This window comes from Manacus vitellinus, unplaced genomic scaffold (genome assembly GCF_001715985.3).
Source record: "Manacus vitellinus isolate BGI_N305 unplaced genomic scaffold, ASM171598v3 scaffold_8_pilon, whole genome shotgun sequence".
NCBI classification, from domain to species: domain Eukaryota; kingdom Metazoa; phylum Chordata; class Aves; order Passeriformes; family Pipridae; genus Manacus; species Manacus vitellinus.
The window spans coordinates 5,488,173-5,509,956 of NW_021940864.1; the positions used below are offsets into that span (position 1 = coordinate 5,488,173).

The 21,784-nt window shown below is 38.6% G+C and overlaps 1 protein-coding gene across 1 annotated transcript in view; it reads right to left on the minus strand.

Annotated features, from left to right (window-relative positions):
* The window catches only part of DISP1 (dispatched RND transporter family member 1), a 68,538-nt gene extending 48,333 nt beyond the window's left edge, over positions 1-20,205 (minus strand). The window contains exon 1 of the mRNA XM_025896383.2: positions 20,150-20,205. The gene's annotated coding sequence lies outside the window, so the exon portion shown is untranslated. The remainder of the gene's footprint in view (positions 1-20,149) is intronic.
* Positions 20,206-21,784: the final 1,579 nt, after the last annotated feature.

Sequence of the window (21,784 nt, forward strand, 5' to 3'; positions counted from 1 at the left end):
TCGCTTTTGTCAAATTCATATTCTTAGCTCAGGAAACAGTCTTGCAATGCAAGGGATTCTTTTAGAACACTAAGGTATCAATTATTTTTAAGACAGAGGCTTGTTTTGAACTTAATTTAGGGGAACTAAAAGTGTAACACCAATATTTATTACAACTGCATAAGTATTGCCATATAACGTTTATGCAATATAAACAGCTATGTGTGAAATAAACTTTTATGTTGCAGGTATCAGAAAATTATTCATTTTGTTGTTCATTTCATTCACTTACACAGCTAAGTAGAAGGTTCTTGCTATTCATTTAAGAGCAAACTAGGTGACAACTGTAGTTCTGAAACACTCCTACCTATTGCAAGTTCAACATTCAACCCACCATGCTGTTCCCTTGGCTTAGTAAAACAGAAGTGGAAACCCCTACCAACTTCTTACTTACTTTCTCTTCTAAAAGATTTTCAAAATTAACTGCCTAAACCTTCAAACAATGCATGAAAGAGTTCCCTCTCTTTTTGTGCATAACCAACATTGTACCTTCACCTTTCCTCATTAGGAAAGTGAAATAAGCATCAAAGCTAATCTCTTTCTTCAGGAAAAAAAAAGATCTAAGTGTTTGGAGTAAACAAGCATTGCTAGAGCCCACAGAGGACCTCTTATTTGATGTGAGCTTTTCTGACACACTAACGAAGGCCTGACAGACAAGGCAAGAGAAAATGCTATTTGAGCACAGACTCAATGTTTGCTCACTAGGCTGCTTGCCTGCCACAGGCTTACTCAAACACAGCCCCTGAAATGGGAAGTCAGTCTTCTCTGGCTGTCTCTTAGCAAACAGATGTGAGCCTGGGAATTCCTCATACATTCAGATAAATCAAGAACCAGACCTTTCAGAGCACCAACCTCCACAGCTTTAGAAGGAGATGTCAGATTTCTCTGGGACCCTCTGAGTTCACTGTTTAGACTAAAATACTGGCTATCATATGCAAGTCACATAATTTCCAAAGCTGTTCACTGAGTTTGATCCATGGCTGTTTCACCTGCTACTCTAAGGCAAAAACTTTGAGACAAGTCTAAACTATGAAACACCCACGTAACATTCCCCTACTTTGTTTTTATGCTATCTCTCTTTCTTTTGTACTATGCCTGGGGGTAGGGAGGCATGTCTTCTCAAAAAACTACTATGGCATTTTCTGCAGTGCACAGGTTCCTTGGAGCCACACAGTTCTTGAGTGTACGGTACAAAACCTGTGTTGTCAGTACAAAATTGCAATTGTATACCTTCCTGATCAATTCTCAAATAAATCCTCTGGAAAAGCACAGGGTACACAAAAATTGCATTACTGTAGCATTACAAACCCAGATATATTACTTCTCTGCACGAAGTCCATTTAACAAACCAGATTTTTATGTTGAAGATGTCCAGTATTGACCAAATGTCTAAGATGATGTTCCTGAATGCTTTTCAAACCTGATAGTACCTCTTGAGATTTACAGTCAATAAATACAGTTGGATACCTACTTAAAGATGGAATTCAAGAACAGACTTCAATTAGATTACTTTTATTACAGTCTGATGTATGCAGAAATTCAGTTGGACAATACTGGTTTTTTCCAATTACTACAGGCTAAACACGCTCAGTTTCCACCAGAGTCACTGCAATAGGATTCGCTTCTCTACTGGTTACATGAACTCTAGTATCAGATCGTAAGAATTAAGGAATCTAAAGAGGATCAGGTGCTGAAATGTATTTAGGAGTACAGTTTCTTTCTGTACCCAGGCTCTGAGGATCAGGACTCTGAAGCAGCAGGACTGACACCAGTCTGCAGAAGAAACCGGGGTATGGGAATTGCGAGAACACTAGTCACTTCTGGTCATTACAGACTAAAACTGGAGATTTTTTTTTTATATCCTGGCAAAGAAGAGTGACTGGGTACATGCTTGCAGTACCACAGCTGTACAAAGTCAACACCAGCAAACCACCTCCATACCAGACATGGAGACAAGGGAACAGCAGCTGTCCAAGCCTTCTGGCAGCCCTGGGGCAGCAGCAGCTGCACGGCCAGTCCATGGCTGGGAGAAAAGCTTGGCCCCCTTGCAGCTACCCTGCTTTCAGCTCACTTAATTGGGCCAGTACCTGTTCCAGGGCACAGGCACTGCTGATTTTAATAAAGCTAAGAAATCAGTTTACTACCAAGCCACTGAGCCTTTATAACGAGTGTTCAGATATTAAAACCTGAATATTCTTTTCATAATTTTAAATCTTATTTTACAGAACAGCCTTGTTTAGTCTATTGTGCTTAACAGTCACCAGCCAGATACGATTTTAGTATGAGCAATGCATGCATAAGATACTTACCTTCCCAGCAAGAACTCCCAGCCCAATCAGCTATTGAAAAAAGAGTAGCCACAAAAAGATTGCTCCATTTGTCAGATGATATTAATCTTTACATATGCCCTTTCAAAAACAGCATATGCATAAATCTATCAGCAAAAAAAGGCTTTCCCAAAGAGTTTGCTTTAGGGGCAAAATAAAAAAATAATCTAACCTTGAGGGAAGCATCCCAATCAGTTTTGGATGACTTGTTCTTCATGCTTGCATAACATATCTACTACATTTTTTTTTCCTTGTGGTGAACAAAAAAGCATCACATGGATCTGGTCATATTACTCAAAGGCAAAGGCACACAAAGTTATTGCTAGGCATTAGAAGAGACTGTAATATCCACCAGTGTTCTTTCTGCCTTTCCAATACAACTGAGTGTGAGATGCCAGGCAGGACCAACAGTATTTGTGCATGGCAAGCAGGAACAGGTGACCCTGAGCTCCTTGATTACTGGCATATTATAAACCAGGGGTAAGAGCAAGCTGCACATTTCAAGGGGAAGTGGGCTGGGAAAAAGGGAGAAAAAGGAACCTGGAATGCTTGGCCTGAGGTCAGAGGACAAGGAATTTCAAAGCTAAGTGGTAATTTTAAGAGGCAAGTGCCTATCACATGAACATGTGCTCATCATGCTCATCCACACACTTCCTCTTCAGGGATTAGTTTTAATCCCAATAAATTTTCTAAATTCAACTCACCACATACTTGCACAAGTTTGTTTGTTGGTGTAAGGGTAGTGACCATAACAGGCAAGGATAACCAGCTGGAGTGGGGAGATGCACTTCTTTCAGTGGCACTGACGATTTAGGTCTGCTTAGGAGAACATACGCCTATAATGTGTATACAACAGTACATTCTGTAAAAGCAATAGGCTTCATAGTTGATCCTAAGGACTAAAGAGAAACTTTCAAAAATTGCTAAAGGAAAAGCATGCAGTACACAGAACGTAACTAAAAGGTAGAGCTGTAAATTGCAGTGATAAGCACGGCACGATTTCTGGCAGTAGGTTTTCTGTAAAACAAGTTATTTCTGAACTAGTTTTGAATTCTCACAAAATAACAAAGCAGAAACAAAGGGCTGTGTTTGAAACGCTTACAAACTGAAATTCCAGTCCCCTACATACAGGAATTTCTTTCATTAGGACAAGATGGAAAAGAACTCAGTAATTAGCATTCTAATTCAATACTAAAACATAGCGGGGTACAACTGGTAAAGCCACTGAAGGCATTTTCCCAGGTTTCTTCTTGAATGACTGCACTTTTTCTTTGGGAGAAAACAAGTCAACAGTTCAACGACATCATTATCTTCTGTGACTTTCTTCACAAGTGCTGCATTTCTGAGCTACTTGCATGGCTACTGTAAACACTGAGCAGGAGCATCCATACCCTTCAGATTATCAGCCAGAGGATGACTGAGAACAGTCAGCCTTCACGTGCACAGAACACATCTAAAACATACCAGCCACGATGAGCCACTTTGCAGGGCTGCAGGCAAACACACGAGTGACAGCAAATAAAGTTGTATTCCATTAAAATGGCATGGGTGAAACACATGTGTCTGCTTTCAGAGGGAGGTAAATTCAAGGAAAATTGTGCTGTGCATTACTGGATTCTGCATAGTACTTCACAAAAGCCTCACGACTTCAAAAAAAAAAAAAAAGAAGAACAGCCAGGTCCTGTTAAATTTACTGTGCTCACGCCCGCCTCCTTACATTTAAAGGTGGAAAGAAATACTTCCCTCAGGGAAGCGGGGCCCAGTTCATAATTTCTGGATTAAACCCATTACTATTAGCTGCAGAATGAAATTATTAGTGACAGGTTCACTGAATTACCTCTTTACAGAGGTCACAGGAGCTTCCTAGAAACCTAAAACTGCCACTGTAAATTTAGCTAATAGCAATTGAGTTTTTTAAACCATCTAAATTAGAGGTAAACACAATAAATAAAGAACCTGTCTTAATACCCTAATTTAATCATGCATAATACATTTTCATTGTTTTCACTTTGAAGTTATAAACTGAGGAATATACGAGTTCTGGCATGCACCGCTATTACATCAACATTTTATATCCACAGATGTGGATGTACAATTTCTATTGATTTTAAATATGCTCATTTCTCTTAAAACTATAACACAAATCAAGAATAATTTTTTTGGCAAGTATACAAACTGTAGCTTGATCAGCACATTTAAAGTAAGATTAGACAGAGGTTTACAATAAGATCAAACAAAAGCTTTCACCGTGCAAAATTCTGTTATGAAATGAATCAGTTTTGCAATATCTGAAAAAAAAAAAAAGAAAACAAAAAACCCCCATATGTACAAAAATCTTACTTTCATTCTGTGTTTATTACTGCCACTTTAAAGTTTCACTCAAGGACCTTAGACAGAAATTGTTCAATCTACCACTTTATTGGCTATGCTTAGTTCTGCTTAAGCTTCCAAGACAGTTAATAAACTCTGTGTACTGTTTCCTGTAAAATACACACACAGGCCTTGAAGTACAGCCTGTGTTTCCCCCTCCCAGGGAAGTGACCTCATCACTGGATTATAAAGTCCTGTTTCTCCTACTTGCACTCTCCCTTGCTCTGGTCCTGTAAATTTTGCATTCCTAGTCGTATGAAGGATGCCCTTGATCCCAATCTAATAAACAGCTGAGTAGTTAAGAGTCCACTACTCAGTGAGAAAGCTCAGCTTGAAATCCTTCAGATGGATTTTGGCGTTAAATCCAAGTCTTCCTTTTTGCAGAGCTCTGATACAACTGCCTGGCAACTACATCCAAACTTTGCAAGGCATTTGGAGACACTTGTGTCCTACTGTCCCAGCGGAACTTGGACACTGGGGCACTGGTAGAAGCAGCACTGGGCACAGCCTCTGCTCCCCTCTTGCTGTTGGGACCTCAAGGGACTGGAGCATTACATTTGCTTAGACCAAGCTCTCAGCTCCTCCCATGCACAAGGAGAACCTTCTTCCCTGCTGTCCCTCCTAAGTGCTGATCTGCTTTGTCAGAGGTTACTTCAAGAACTCCTAGCAGTAATGAGATTCCATTCTAGCCAAAACCATTTTGAAATCCCTATTTCTACACAGGATAAAATAAACAACTTGAATTCTGATGGTTCATAAGGAAAAATGGTGCTATAGGTGAATTACTGGGGAAGAAATGGAACACCCCATGAACGGTCACGGTAAATCTTACGCTAAAATGAGGGTCATCTGTCACAACTTAGGCATGTTCACTAGTATTGAAGAGGAACCTAATAAAGTTCTCAGTCTCACAAGCCTTAAATAGATTTAAAACATGCTCTGTTATGATTTATTTTACCAGTTGAATGTTATTGTGCAAAGATCATAGAATCCCACTGACCCTGGGCACAAGTTCCCTGGAACTATGAGCAAAATTCCACAGTTGCCAAAGACCCTGAATCTGAAGTAGATTGACACTAATTTGCAATTAAGACTCTATACTACCATAAAGTGCAGGTTTCATGGTCTTAATTCAGTTTACTATAAATTCAGTTCCTTTTGTAATTTCTTTTTTCTGTTAAATCTTTTAAGGGGTTTTGTTTTACTAACTAATGTATCTCATGCAACAACCAGACATACCCATAACAGACAATGATGCAAAAGGCTGAAAAAGTGATTGATTAATCAGCTGTGAGATTCAGTATCACCTTTTGCCCAGGGCACATCTGATTTTGAACAAGGCAGGCAAACATCATTTGTGCTGTACTAGTTTATGTAACTTTGTGGTAGAGAGAAAGACCTCATTGCTCAATTACCTCTTGGCACTGGGTGTCAAGGCTGAAAAAATGACCACACTCTTTAGGTTGTCTAGGTTGAACAACTGACCTTACTGAAATAACAATTTCTTTGAATTGTTCCACTTCACAGAATTTTGCAAGCACCCTCAGTAAGATTAAGATACGAAAGGACAGGCACTTAAATACTGAAGTGTTTGTCATCCTGCAAATGAAACTTTGAATAACAAATATCCATACAAGTAAGTAACCAAAATGCTGAGAAATTTATACGGAAATTCAGACACTGAAGTCTTGAAGTGATCTGGACAACTCTGTCTCCAAATACTATGACACTGTATTTCAGGGATCTAGCTCCTCTTGCAGAGTAACTTCTGCCAGCCTTCAAGACACGAGGTGATCTGAAATTCAACAAACTCTATCAGGGGCTGTGCTGAATTATCTACCACCTGGAAACCGTAAAAACCAAAATTATATGAAGGGGAACGAAAAATAACATGACGGTGATGGTGAAGTTTGATGACTTTCCAACAGGACAAACTGGAAACCTGCTTTTTCTGAAGACCTACAGAACTTAGAGCAAGTTGAGTGAGAGTTAAGAGCCCTAAGATATCAGATATGGCTACCCAGCAGGGTCTCCTACCTGTGGAGATCAAACTCTATTTTCTTCTACAATGAAATGCCAAATTTTTTTGGTTTATTTTTTTAATTGGATGAAAAGGAAAAAAAAATCACATTTCAAAACACTAAAGTTCTTTGCAAAAGTACAGTTTCCTTTTTTCAGCCAACTCTACATGGTCTCATTCTGAAAAACATAGCACTGTTCAAAATAAAGTTAAAGGATTATTTGGAGTTGTCTTGTATAAACACAAGCCAAGTATCAGCTTAAGTTACTATAATGATCTTTATAAAGGCTCATAAGTCACACAGCAAATTTTGGCAGAAACAGACTTCAATCTTTAGACACGTTTAGGAATTTGAATATAGTGCCAAAAATCTCCCAAAGATAAGTGAAATGCACCAAGAAAACTGGTTTTAATATCCGAAGAGTTATTCAAGCTGAACTGAATTTATCAAGATAAGGAATACATTTTTCTTGCTATTCCAAGGACAGATGAACATTTCTGCTCAATATTGAACAGCTGTTGAAAACAACGGATGCTGAAAATTATCTCAGAGATTCTACAAAAAAAATCTTTCATAGAGCAAAATACTTTGCAACCCAAACACCAGAGTTCCTGTAATGAAACCAATTTCTATGCCATGGTCTTAATTTCAGTCTACTTCATATATTCGCTCAACCTACAGCCTCTAAGCTTTACACTCAAGAAGTTCTCATGGCAGCTGCAGTCTTCCACAAAAAGTTCTGTTCACTTAACAGTGCTGGTATTTGCTCAGTGAAATATTAGTTCCAGCAACCCGTCAGAAAGGAACTGAACAACAACATACTCTGGTCCAACAGAAAAAGCAAAAAATCCTACACAAGAACTAAAAAGGCCACCTTTTCAAAACTGGGTAGTGTATTCTACATAAAACAGTTCTGCTTTTCCCTTAATCTAAAAATGAAAACTGTAAACTTTCACCAATTTACCAAAAAGCTTTTCTTTTTTTCACCCACGGTTTAAGCCAAATGTGTCTCAGCACTGGATCCCAAACTTTAATTTTCTTCTACTTCTGCTATTGTTATGCCAGCACTTCTAAATATTTACACTTCCCAGATTCCTAAAATGGAAGAAGCCGGGGCTCTTTTGTAGTGCAGATGATTTGCACAGACCCCAAGCAGTGGAGAAATTCTCACGCTTTCATGGGAGGGAACTGGATTTAGGGGACACTTTGCTCCTGACAGGGTAAAGTAATCTTTAATAAATTTAAACTGAAGGGTCTTTCTAACACAGAGGGATTATGTATACCTTCCTCATGCACAATGATAAACACTAAAGGTATTAATAAACATTCCTTAGAGAACTGTAGATTTACATTTTTCATAAAGCACAGATGCGATTAAACTGCACCCAAAGCTGGAAACATTTAGTACTAAGCTGCAGAAAAGTTATTTTACTGTATACGCCACTTCAATTATCTTCTGAAAAATCAAACTGTCATTATAGATAAGGATTCAAGAAAAGCTTAATAAAAAATTCTAAGGCAACACAAACAAAATGCAAGCATAAACAGCATGAAAAAGAAAACTAAGTGCCATTTTTATGCCTATTGAATCTTTTGGAGTCTCTGCAGGGACATCTTAGTCATTGCTATTGAACGAGGAAGTCAGCTTGGTCTTTGCTGGCGTCATGCATTCAGCATAATGATTTAAAAGAGAAATACTCCATAACCTATTTATTCATTAAATCAAACCCGTAATCTATTAAGATACAGTAAATGTAAAGGAGATGTAAACATACAAGATACTATTGAGTAATCTGAGACAAAAACAGTTTTCCTTTTCTTATTTTTGTAAGCACACACTGAGTTAAATTCTGCTACTTAACAGAAATCGCTAAGGACATACAGGAGGCTACTTAAAACTTACTAAAGCCACTGATTGTGCAATCTTAGCTGAAGCAGTGAATAAAACTATCAAATATATTATAGTATTATTTTGAAGTTGTCAAATTATGCACTCTAACTAGAAGAAAATCCTTCCAGAAAAGTCTTTTTGAGCACTGAGCCTCTTTTGTTATCAAAGCAAACATTTCTTTGTGTGTCTATTCCATCTGATAAAGTTGGATTTTCCCCCCTCATGGATGCTGAAAACTTGGTGGATAAGAATCTAAATGAGATCATCAGTCCTATATATTAAAGAATTCCTTAAGAATCTGTACAAGTATGTAGTAATCCACAGAAGAACATAAAGAAACTTAAAACTGCTTTTCTGCACAGTGGGGAGCTACAGTTTCTCAATATCCAACTCAGAACGCTACATGTGCAAATCAGGAAAGAGGGAAGAAAACAGAGGTTGTCAAACTCTGCTTTTCAGTCTAAGGTAGCAAAACAATTATGGACAAGACATAACTTTTATAAAACAAGGACAAAAATACTTCAAAGCTATGGTTGTTAGTACCAAACCCATTTCACACAGTTCTTCTGCCAGTCTATCAATGACCATCTCTCCTTATACTCCAGCCACAGCACCATTTCTCTTATTTATTACTTTTCTTCCCTCCTTCCTTCTCATCTCCTCCTTCTATCTCCTCTTTTCCTGAATTCTCCTAATAACAAAATCATCTAAATCAGCAGAGCCAGAAACTTGAAAGACTACTTTCTAGAAGCAACAGTCTAGATAGGGCAGGGTAAATGTCTGCACCTGTCCTGTAGGCAGCCTCAGCGTGCAGAATACCTGCCTGCACAAACACTGCTTATCATGGCAAGAAGTTCAGATGTGCAGGACAGGTTCAACATATAACAAAGAAGTTGCTGTGGGATGAACAGTTAGAAGCCTGTCCTATATGCTTTCTGGAAGGATAAAGACACATTATTCAACCCCATCTGCAATGGGATCTGAGATCAGTTGTGAGTACCAGAAATCAAAATGCCTGAAACACTTTAAATGCTGTATCTCCTCTGACTATCTAAACTCACCAAGTATCACAAATCTGGTTTACAAAGCAGGGAAGCCAAGGCGTGATGTATGTCACTAACTACAATTTGGAAATATTTCCCACATAGGTCAATATGTCTCTAACAGTATTTAAGAAACTGTTTTACAAGATTGACCTTATAGACTTTAACCAGAAAAAGTGAGAAGCAAAAAGGAGAACATGCTTGAATGCCACCAACAGCCACATATATTATACCTAACAGGGAGAGAGATGTTTCTATGGCCTGGTCCTGGGATGTAAATATTTCTCAAATCAGAAATTAAGACACTTTTGCTGTCTCTGAAGAACAATGACAGATAAGCATAAAAAGAAATACGAACTCTCGTTTTATCTAGTTCATGAGCAAGCTACAGAAGGTAGGTTTTCTTATCAAAACTATATGGAGGAAAAAAAGCACGTTTCCAAATAGCATTACTGGATTTTGTGACTTTTCTAAGCTAATAATGGAAATAATACTAACCAGTTATATTGAATATTATAACTTTTCAGGATCATAATGTGACTTCAGGCTTAACACCTATCAAAAAATGGAAAATATTTCCAAAGATAAGTGTAATCACAATAAAATGATCTACTTGTTCGGTGCATTGAGCAACACATCTGCTGGCTTCAAAACCAGTAATTATAATAAAATTTTAAAAAGCTGAAAAAAAGTCTGAACTTTTCATAGTCTCCTAACTGCGGTAACCAAAGGTTAAACACTCCTGAGGACAGGACCAAACTCTTTAAAACTCTTTATTCCATCCAATTATGTGCTTTCCCACTTATGTGGTTTAAAAGGTATGCTTTCACCAAATCTAAATTAAAAGCAGAGAGATAAGGCAGCCAGCCAAACTGAAAACCTGTAACAGCCCCAAAATTATGTGGGTATACAGCAAAGAAATACATTGCTAAGACTGACTAGCAAGGTAAGAATTCCTACCTTCAGCTGGAAAAGCAGTTTTAAAGAACGGCCAAGGTTAATTTGCACAGTAATAAACAGTCTTAAAAAGGGGAAATATTTAAAGAGAGACATAACAGTCATGTATATATGGTAAGTAACATCCAGACAACAGGCCACAGATACAAGCCTTTCAGAACAGTTAGTGTCTGATACTCTCAGGAATGCAAGATACTCTCCAATGCAAGAATATATTATGTCAACTCTGGAAAGCAAAGGCAAAATGAAACAGAATGAGAAAAGGCACCTGGAAAGAAGTAGTCCAGTTCTAGGTGGGATGATACCACTCTGAAAGGTGCTGCATAAGGAAAAGGGCAATTTGAAATAGCTCTTTGTGTTACTCTTCAATAGAAGATTTTAATGATAATGAAAACAATTCTGAAAGGGAAACTGAAAAAAAATCCCACTTCAAGCTAGGTAAAAAAGAGAACGTGTTCACAAGAAGAGATGCAAATACTTTTTGCACTTTCTTCCATCCATCAGTGCAGAACACAATCTAAATTTTAATCAATGCTCCTCACTAAAAGCTAGAAAAGATATCACTTCCTGGTTCTGGGTTAGTTACCTCGAACACAAATGAGCTGACAACTGTTAACAGCAGTCTTCCCAGTACAGAAGAATTAAAACCTCCCAGAGCCTGCACAAAGCAACCCTTTCCTTCCTTACCCAGCCAACAGTGTGACTCTTGAGAAACAGCTGACTGCACGCACAATGAAGTCTCTGCTGGAAACCAGGCTCATGTGTTACATTTGATGTACTTCAGGCAAGTGAAAGTCTTCATTAGGACATTCCAAAGGGGTTTCCAGGAACAGCAGCACACTGAACCAGGGGCTACAGGAAGAGGAGTTGTCAGCTGTAACTGCATCAGAAAGAAAAACAGGAACACACTTCCCGGGGTTTTTTAAATTACACTTCAAGAGCTATTGTTACTAATAGCTGCTCCAAGCTGTAAAAACTGCAACCTTGGAGGGCAAAAGTCAAAGAAACCCTACTGGTTTTCCCCGGATTACTCACAGAATTAATAAGATCATTTGGGAGGCAGCCTTGAGGTTATCAGGAATCTCTTGTCACATGCCTACAGCAAACTTTTCCAGCATTTCTGCTTACAGCTCTTTAATGAACTGCAGCACTGGGGCAGAAATCCCCTTGCCTGCTAGTAGGTTGTGCTGGAAAGTAATTTGGCTACCTATGTATTTTGTGTTTCCAATAGCAAAAAAAAAAATGAAATGATAGGTCTTTAGAAGTTTTCCATTAAATGGTTCTAAAATATCTTTTTTAGAATGTATTCACCCCTGAAAAATAAATGTCAAAGCTTATATACCAATATTATTACTGCCAATAAAAGCAAATTATCTTAATTATTCAGTACATAATCAAACAGAACATTGCTTTAAAATACCATACAATGTGTTCCTTTTGGAAATATTTTTTAAAGCAATAGGCCTCAGGCAGGTAGAAACAATACAAACAGTGAGAGTTCTGTAGCTGAATTGAGCACTGCTGTTTTGACACACAAAAAATCCTAAATATCAACGGAACTAAATGGAGAATATGCTACCAACAGATTCTTGTAGGGTTTTAGGCACAGGCACGTCTTTACTACACCCAGTTTAGGCACTTTGAGGATTTTAGCCCAACCACTGCCAGCCACTGTTTGTGCACAACTATCTCATATGCTGAGCACCTGGCTCAATGAAGTTCCCCACAAAACAGATGCCAAGGTGGATATCACAGCATCAAGAACATGGCTTGACAGACAGAAGCTCGGACATCCACTGTGAATTTGTGATGGGAGGTCAGCAAGAGAACAACCAAAACTGGTATCCCCACTACAGGACACCTTCACAATATGGCCACAAGAATAAGCTGAACCAGGCAGAGATGAGACAAATAAAAATGACAATACACATGGTAAAGTAAGACTTCAACTTACCCTAAATGTGAAGTCAAAAACCCAGTACTGCTGGAAGTCTGCATTTGAAAGTGCTACACATCTGAAAGTAAATCTTATCTTTTGGACAAACTTTCTGAGAAGAAAATGAAAGGACTCGAAGAGGGTGAATAAGTCTGGGAGCCAGAATAACATTACAGAAGAGCAAATACTGAATGTATTATATCATCAGGTTAGAACCCAAGGATCTGCCTTAGATAAGAGCTGGGTATAATAATAAAACCCTTAAAACTTACTTCCCTCCCTAAAAGTCAAAAAGAGGCAAAAATTCCTGAAGCACCTTGTCACAGGTAAGAAGATGACTTAAGTTTTTATCAGTTTGAGAGAAACCAGTATTTGTGGAGGGATTGTGCTGGTTCAATCAGCACACTCTTTGGAGACTTAAGATAATCAGGCATTCACTGTCACAGCTTAGAACAACGTTTTGCAATATTTGACTTCCCCTCTTACATCCCAGGCAATCTAAAATAGATTCCAAGCAAGAGGAAAAAATAAGGTTCTTTAGCCAGTCACATCTGTTTTACTTGAAAAAAGTTATAAGCAGCACAAATCCAATGCATCACGAGGCAGAGGGAGCACAGACATACATGCAGAGACACATACACTTAGTTTCCAGAACAAAAAGTTAAGTTGGGATATGGAGTGAGGTTGTGTCTCAGCTGCTGTACGTGGAAGTTCACTGTCCTGAGAAGGGTTAACAGGGCAAACTTATTGACCACTTCAACATGCAAACCTATGCATGGGTATTTCTGCACATTAGAAATAGCCTTAATGCACTGTCTGTGATATTCTAAGTCATAAATCTTACTGTGTGCTGTTTTAAGAAACCCCATGACCCCACTGTTGTCTGCTATCTGGGCACTGCTGATTCACTATTTGCATTCACATGCTGCAAAAACTGCTGTCCCATGCAACCTTCTGCATCTGAATGCAGCATCTTGTTTGTCCTGACATGAACTTTTGCCCACTCTGGACTGACAATGCTTTTTGCACAGTAAAAGCTTAAGATAAGGTTTAGAAATTCCTTTATCAGGGCAGATTCTCTCTCTCTCCTCCTCTCTCCAATCTGTGTTGGGGGACAGAAAGGAAGGAAGAGAAGAGAAGACAAGCAATGCTTTTAATAAACTCTTAGAACAGAAAAACATTAGTACATATAATTTTGATACATCAAATTACCAGCTAGCTAGACATTTTGTCAAAAAAAACCACCAAAAACAAAGGGTATCTGTTGCTTCCCCAGTACTGCTACACCACCCAAATAGGAGAGGTGCATGTCCTGCCTTGGACTCACTGACTTCAGTCCAATCCCAACAGCAGCTCTTGGCCTCACTCTTCCTTTTTTAACACCTTCTCTCCATCAGCAGTAACATGAACCAAATTTGTCATCTGAACAGGCTGGAAACAGCAGCTCACCTGCCTGCAGAGCTGTGCTGCCTTCAGCTGCCTTCAACTTCTGGCAGCTGCTCAGTACAGACATCCTTATATCTGAAGGATGCTTTGTGAGTTTGAGCAGCACAGTGTCAGCAGGAACACTTCACAAATGGGACACACATACACTGGCTGGTGACACCCATGGCACAGGGATGAAGTAGACAAAGAATTGCTTGTAAATCTCGTAGGCTATGAAAGAAAACTGTCCTGGAGAAGTCACAGCGATAAGATGCAAGGATAATTTCCATCACTTGAAAATGATAGTCACATCAATCTCCTCATCTCTCAACCTTAAAAAAAAAGACAGAAAGTTTTAAACTATGAAAAATATGTGTCTGTCTTGGAGCTACTGGGACTGGCATCACAGAAGTTTAAGTTAGAAATGGACGTTTTCCTTTCCCAAAAGCCTCATGGCTGGTAGTATCTGGAGGCATCCCTTAGCTTTCTTACACTTTTTTTGTAGACTTGAATTGTTTTTGAGCAGTGGCTCCTGGGTGCCTAGAATTGGCACAGCTTTTCTCTTAAAGGAGAGTTTAGGGTTGTAGTCATTCTCTTCCCATACTTTGCTGATTATTCACCCAAACCAGTCATACCAATGGAGTTTCAACAGGGACCTCCCATCCTCTTGCTGTTTTTGAGCCAACCATAGAGTTATAGCCATAACTTCACCCTACCATTATCCAGAGAGTCCAGCAACTACTAGCCCAACATCTGTACAACTCCTTAAAATTCCCCTGCAAATCCCTCTATCAAATAGGTTAACATTGATTTCCCCCCCTTTCACACCGCTTGACCAGCAGCCCCGTCTTTTAGTTTGTATAATACAATTAAAATCTGACTTCCACATTTTGTGTAAGATGACTTCTTGTCAGAACTATGTTTAACTTGGCACTTTTAGACCAAGATGCAATTTTTACCTCACAAAATTATTAGGAATTATCATTGCATTTCCATTTTCTCTGGAATGGATTATTATTATTTCATCTGCAGTATCTTTGAGCAAAAATTTTCAAGTCTGAAACAACACAGCAGAAGAGAACAAAATCTACCCTCTGTATTTAAGTTTAGATATTACCAACAAAACAAGGCAATTATCAACAAGTAGCTTTTTAAATATTTATAAAACTGAGTATTAAAAACCGAGGAAATTTTAAATGGTTTCTTAACCTCAAACCAAGGCACTTGCAAAGATACCAAAACACTAAACATATGCACGCAAAATGGTTTCGAAAGTAACTATAAAGCTTAGATATTAGGAATAAGAAACGAAGATCTCCAACATGCTAGTTGATAATCAGCTTCAGGCAGTATCCAATAAAAAAAGTTATCAGGCAACTTTTTCACTGCTCATGTAAATTGAATGGATGGTTTGATTTCAGTACTAACAGGTTCAATGAGTCAAGAATTTCTAGGCACAGAGAGGTCTGTTTCCATTGCATTAAACCACCAAGATGACTTTTTTTTTTTTTTAAATAGAAAGCTCATTTCTACCCAGCAAAAAGCTTTACTCATTAGAAAACTCGGGACTGATGAGAGGGGAGCAGACTTGCCTTCAAAAATGGCCTGAAGTTATCTCAGCATACCTCAGAGATTACCACCAGGCCAGAAGACCCCCAAGGATATTCCAGTCAAGGCCTTCATGACGCAGTTTGAGCTGGGTGCACAAAGCTACATGAATTATCAGTCCAAGAAATTGTAAGCATCATGCTGATCTCGCCTGCTACATGAATATAAAGTACCTTACTCAGTACCCAAAATGTAATCAAACCTGTATAATTCAAGTAATCCAAAGGTAAATATTTTTGTGCAAACGACGGGAGATTTCTAATACTCTTAACACTTGATTTACATCAGGCATATGATCTCATGTTTCTATATTCTTTATTTGAGGTGGAAAATAAACTAGTACAAACTACTTGTACTCATTTATGAAGATCACATGTCTGCAAAGGATAATCAGGAGAGAGAGATCAGAACAAAGTTTCTCATTATCAGTATCAGAATACCATACCACTTCACATTTTCTATATAGGTTTTTTCCATGAAATCCAATTTTTCTTAAAGTTTAGAAGAGTTAAAAAGTAGTTATACCTGGACTGAAAAGAAACAGAGTTTGAACGGATCATTCTCACAAGGGAATCTCAATGTAAATGTCTTAAGTGGAGTTCTGCTTGGAATTTCAACAAGGTAATTAAGTACAGACCACTTCAAAGTGGGCCATGTCTATACTGATCACTGGTAGATACAGCATTGCAGAATGGGAGTCAGTATTTCCAACAACATTTGAAAAAATATAGATTTTTTTTTAAAAAAAACATTGTACTCCACAAGAAGCACAAGAATAGATTGACAGAATACTTGAGCAGCTCTGCTTCTCATTTTTTTAGCTCACATTATTTATGCCCATATACAAAAGTTTCTTTGGAAGCACCAGAACTTAGCTGTTGGCTCCAAATACCTTAAAGTAATTAGATGGTTTTAAACACTAGTTATGCCATGGTTTCTAATCTTTCTGTGCAGATTGTAGGGCACTGCAAATCCAGCTTGCTTTCTCTCCAGTTGACCTTCAGTAGCACCACACCTGAACTTGTCCTGTTTGAACTCACAGGTATGTGTCAGAAGTCCCTCTTCCATGTCACACATGATACTACCTTTTTAAGATATGTGTGCCAATATATCAGCTTCCTTAGTCTGTCTGCTCATTTTCTGCTCTCAAACTCCAAGTTTTTGTGTCAATTAAGTGAAAACACTGTTCTGTGCCATACATACATTGCACATATTGCCTAGATTCTGCCACACATTGTCCAAATTGCCCTGAAGGTTTATTGTTTCTAATAAACTCTTCCTTCATATTCACTGACTCCCTCATAAGATTTTCAAGTCACAATTCCTCTTCAGAAAAGCTAAGATGTCAATATATTAATCTATCTGGTGCAGAAGTGGGACTTAGACCATTCCTTCCTTTCAGTCTGCAAGCACAAGTGAAACAAGTGTTTAATCACAGTATTAGAGAAAATAATTGGCTGCTGAGCTTCAATAACACAAGCAGTAGGGCAAGTGGCCACTATTTTGGCAAAAAAGAGTTACATGTGTTATATCATATCCAGATTATTTTAGAAGGAAAAGGGAAAATTCAGTTGTCTTTATCCTAAAATAGAATTTATGCTTTTGAGTTTGCTGTTTTCAGGGAGTTTTTTACAAATCAATCTGAAATTCTTCATTTATAACAACTAATATCACAATGCCCAAACAGATGTATTTGCATCGAGAATATATTTTGTGGACTGAGGTTCACAGACCAAGTGAACTGAAACTTTGCTTGAGATTATCTCAGCCAGTTGCAAATAGATTCTAGGTGCACTGTCAGAACTGGGAGTACAGGCTAAAAGCCCTGGCTCACTCTCTGAAGACTACGACAGAAAGCAATATTTCACTTGTAGGATGGAATACACAAAGAAAAATAATATACCTGTCTTTTACAACAGAAAATAATTTTGATAGATGACCAAACAGGCTATGCCTTCAAATTACCACAACAAGATTCAGAGTGGGTTTTGGAGGTTGTTTGTTTGTTTTTAAAATATAAACATATACACTGCTTTTCAGCCATATTTTGCTCAATGAGCTTCATAAAAAAATGCCATATTCTGCAGATTTGCAAACTGAGACCATATGTGAGCATTATGCACACCACAACAAAAAGCACAGCCGCCTGCTCAGCTGAACATCTCTTCCTGCACATGTACACAGATGGAAGCAGCTGCTGCCACTAAATAACTCACAGAGCTAAAATGTGTCTGAGAAACTCTGCTCCATTCCCCAGCCAGGACGTGCTCTTGTGAAGAGCTGTATGGGATAGAGAGTAAATGGAAGTAGTGAGGTGGTTTGTCATTCCCTCCCCAGGTCATGAAATGATCTATGAAAAGATACTCATCTAGCTTTGAGAAATGAAAAGAGTAATACAAATGCTATTCTCTCCTGTAATTGTTAAGCTAAGCAGAAACACAGTATGTACATGCTTCCATTTTACAGCACAGCACAACCAAAAGCTAGGGTTTTTTGCACCAAACCATTAAAACATGCAATTTGCCCATCAGGTCAGTGTAAGAGGAGGAAAAAAAAAGTAGTGTCTGCAACACCAGCTTATACTGAAAAAACAAGGAGGTGGAAGGATGAGGTAATGGAAAGAGAAAAAGCAGTTTATCACTCCTCTCACTCTCTCCTCACAGAGGACTTCGAGCACTCAGGAACAGCAGAGGACTATATTCCTACTCATGACCTTTCTTTGAAAAAGTGCAGTACAAAGTCTCAAAAAGTAGAAGCCAGGGAGGAGGCAGAAATCTGGCATTCCAGCACTCCCACTCCCAGCTTAAAACTTCAAGGCAGACTGATAGCTATTTCACAGTCTGCTGATTTGCTCTACTTTTCATGAACCAAAAATGCTTAAGAAATTCTAAAGTAATCTCTGTTTAATGTCTCAGGTTAATCATGTTAAAATTTTGCTTCTAGAATCTTTAATGTCATCAATGGCAGTAGTGGAACATCGAAAGTGAACGTTCAGTAAGAAACAGAAAGCTAGGATTCTTCTTGCTGGATGAAAGTGAGCCAGAAGTCCCTTTTCTTGATTACTTTAGAGGCAGGTTGGTTTCATACAGTAGCAGAAACTACATGTAAATCAGTACAGAAATTACACAGTTCTCTCCAACATTTACCAAGTTATGAGAAGCCATTAGCAGTGGTGCTGAAGCATCTGTATTTATGCATTAGCAAAGGCATTACTGCTTTCTGCAGCTCATGAAATCATGTCTCCTGTAGAAAGTAGCTATAATGCTACACACTGCTGCCTCTATAACTGCAAGTATTTACATTTCTGTGATTGAAATAGAGGAATGATTGTGCTGAATCAATTCACAAGATCAGAATTTCTCAAGCCTCAAAACCAACAAAATATGATTCTTCAGAGAAAAGTATGACTGTCACAAGATGGACAGTGCTTTCCCTGGAAGTTATTTAAGCCATAAGTTCATAACTATGAAAGGTTTTTTTTTACTCTTTGTATAATGGAGTCCATTATTTTCAGGTGAGTTTCAGATATGGCAGAGGCCCTATCTCTATAACATCAATTCTGCAAAAATATGGTCAAATTTTCTATGCTTCTTATAATCCAAGAATTGCAATTTTTGCATTTCTATAAGTTTATTTGCTTTGTAGAAGTAGTTAGTGCTGGACACTGCTTTTTCATAACTACTTTGCAATTAAATGATTAGAACTTCCATGGCTCACAGGAAGAACACACAGTATATCTCTGATCTTTAGGTACTATTGTGTAGTTCTACTCAGAAATGTAGAAGGTAAATATTTCCAGTCTGCTATTCAGCCACTGTCCCTTTAGAGATGTTGATGGGGTAATGTGAACATGGGAACAGGAAAGCACACACATGCAAGCTTCAATTTGCAAGCTTCACTCCATGTTCTATCACCTAAAACCCCCATACATTTTCCATTTCTAGAAAGAAACTGTGCCAGTATCTTCACCCAGATGGCTGTACTTTTTCTTTCATCAAATGGAAAAGGGTTAATTCTAAATTTCAAGTAAGTGTTCCTACAGTCATCTCCAGACTTCACTACTTATCCAAGCAATGAAGCAAACAGGAGGAAAAAAACCAACCAAATCAGCAATTCCATGAATCACATAGAAATTGTTTTGCTTCCACTGACATGATCAACGTTTAAGTTAAGCATTGATGTAATCTTAAGGCACACCCTCCTCTACTGCAAGACCTCACCCTCCACAGTTTGTGTCTAACTTCCATCCCACCCAAGGACAGTCATTAGGGTGCAAATATAAATATATTTGCACTATATTTTAAATCATTTAATTGTTCTACCTGCTTTGTAACAGAGTCAAATCAGATATAACAATAATTAAAAGAACAATGAAAATAATAAAAAGATTCAGTAAAAAGAATCCTCGTTTACTTAATTGCCTTTTAAATCTGATAAATTCAACTTTTCTGCTTCCAGTTCTTCAGAGGTAGCAATGGCTCATTTGATTGGCTCTTATTTAGAGAGTCAATTACTTTACTAGTAAAATTTACCTTTAATGCAACTGCCATCCGAGATCTCTTCACTGTTGTTCTTCATGGATTCCTCAGGTCCTTCTCTCAAAAGTAAAGTGCTTGTCCGTGCTGCAGCATCTTTCTCTAAGTCCTCGCTTTTCTTCTTCTCTACCAGTATCCAGAAACCAATTCCCAGTCACAGAATTTCCATCTAACCTCCATCTTAACTCTCTCTAGCATAATAACACACTTGTCATTCTGGCTTTTAACGCTTTCCCAGAAGGTGAGGGAAAACCTGCCCATCTATACAAAAAGACACTGAAGTTACACAAGGTATTCCCCTTGCAAGGAAAAGGAGTACACTATACTGAAAATTCTATGGGGAATAACTGCACAGAGAAGTCAGCCAGAACTGGGAAATTCTGTCCTCATTGCCTCAAAGACTTAGGCAGTCTCACACATTCATGAGACTTGCATGTTATAGTCCCACCTCATGTTGTTTCCCCCCCAGCTGCCTCCTTCTCATGCATTTGCATACAGCACCTTCATTTTCTTCCCTGCACCTCCTGTGCTTTGAGCAAGATTGAGCTGGAGGAAGCCACCAAGCATTTGGCATATGGAAATAACAAAGCAGGAGAAAGAGTAAAGCCTTATTACAGACAGATGTTGTTGCTCTTACTGGAGCTCCATGCTCAGGAGTCTCATTAGAAGGAATATTGTTCCCAGTTGCAGCCTAACAGTGGAGAGAAATACAACAGAAACAAGGCAAGCTCTCTGCTCCTGAACAAGAGAACATTCAATAAAAATCTAAATCTGGCATCTTGATGTCTTTGAAATCAATCAGCCTTTAGAATTCACTGCCACATGATGCTATCCGTGGAATACAGCAAGGTTTAGTGCACTGTAAATTTTTATGGACAAGAACTTCTAGCTGCTCATACTATTAATGCCAACAGAAAGACTATTGGAAGAGAGGTAAACATCCTCTGTGTAAGGTGTTAAGCTTTTCACGCCTCTGGCTCAAACCATAGCAAATAGCTTGACACTCTCTGAGGTAAGATTCCTTATGATAGGATTCCAGTCCCATCCCTGCCCCACTAGACCTGATTGGTGTTCTTCAGCCCCCAAACCGAGCTCCTTCTGTTGGCAAAGATCACAGAAAACCATTCTCCCTCAGAGCCCCTCATACTGAGTTATATTCCCCCCCTTCCCAGCAAGCCAAGCTGCCTCAAAGGTGGACTTGACACAGGCCAGAGCTGGTGCAAAGACAAGGCCACTGCACTGGCTCAGCTGCAATGTGCAACTTCAGCCCCAGGACTGGAAGCGATTACCTGCTTGCTGAAACATTTGTCTTAATATTCTCTTTGAAAATGACATTTGAAAGGTGTGAGTCTCTCTCCATTTATTCTAAAGGGAGCCTGAGTGACTGCCATTGGCTAGTCCTTGACCATTTGAACTTATCCATGATAAGCTCTCTCCTAAACAATTAGACCAAGATTCCCCCAGCAAACAGATTCTTTCAACTACCTATGACAGCACTTTCTGCACGTTCTTACTAAGCTTGCCTTTTCTCCAGCTTAATAAAGGTGCACTCTCTTTTCTTCCTGCTTATTCTGTTCCTGTTCCTCTGCACTTGCAAAAGCATCGTTCCCCCTGTACATACCCAGCATTCTG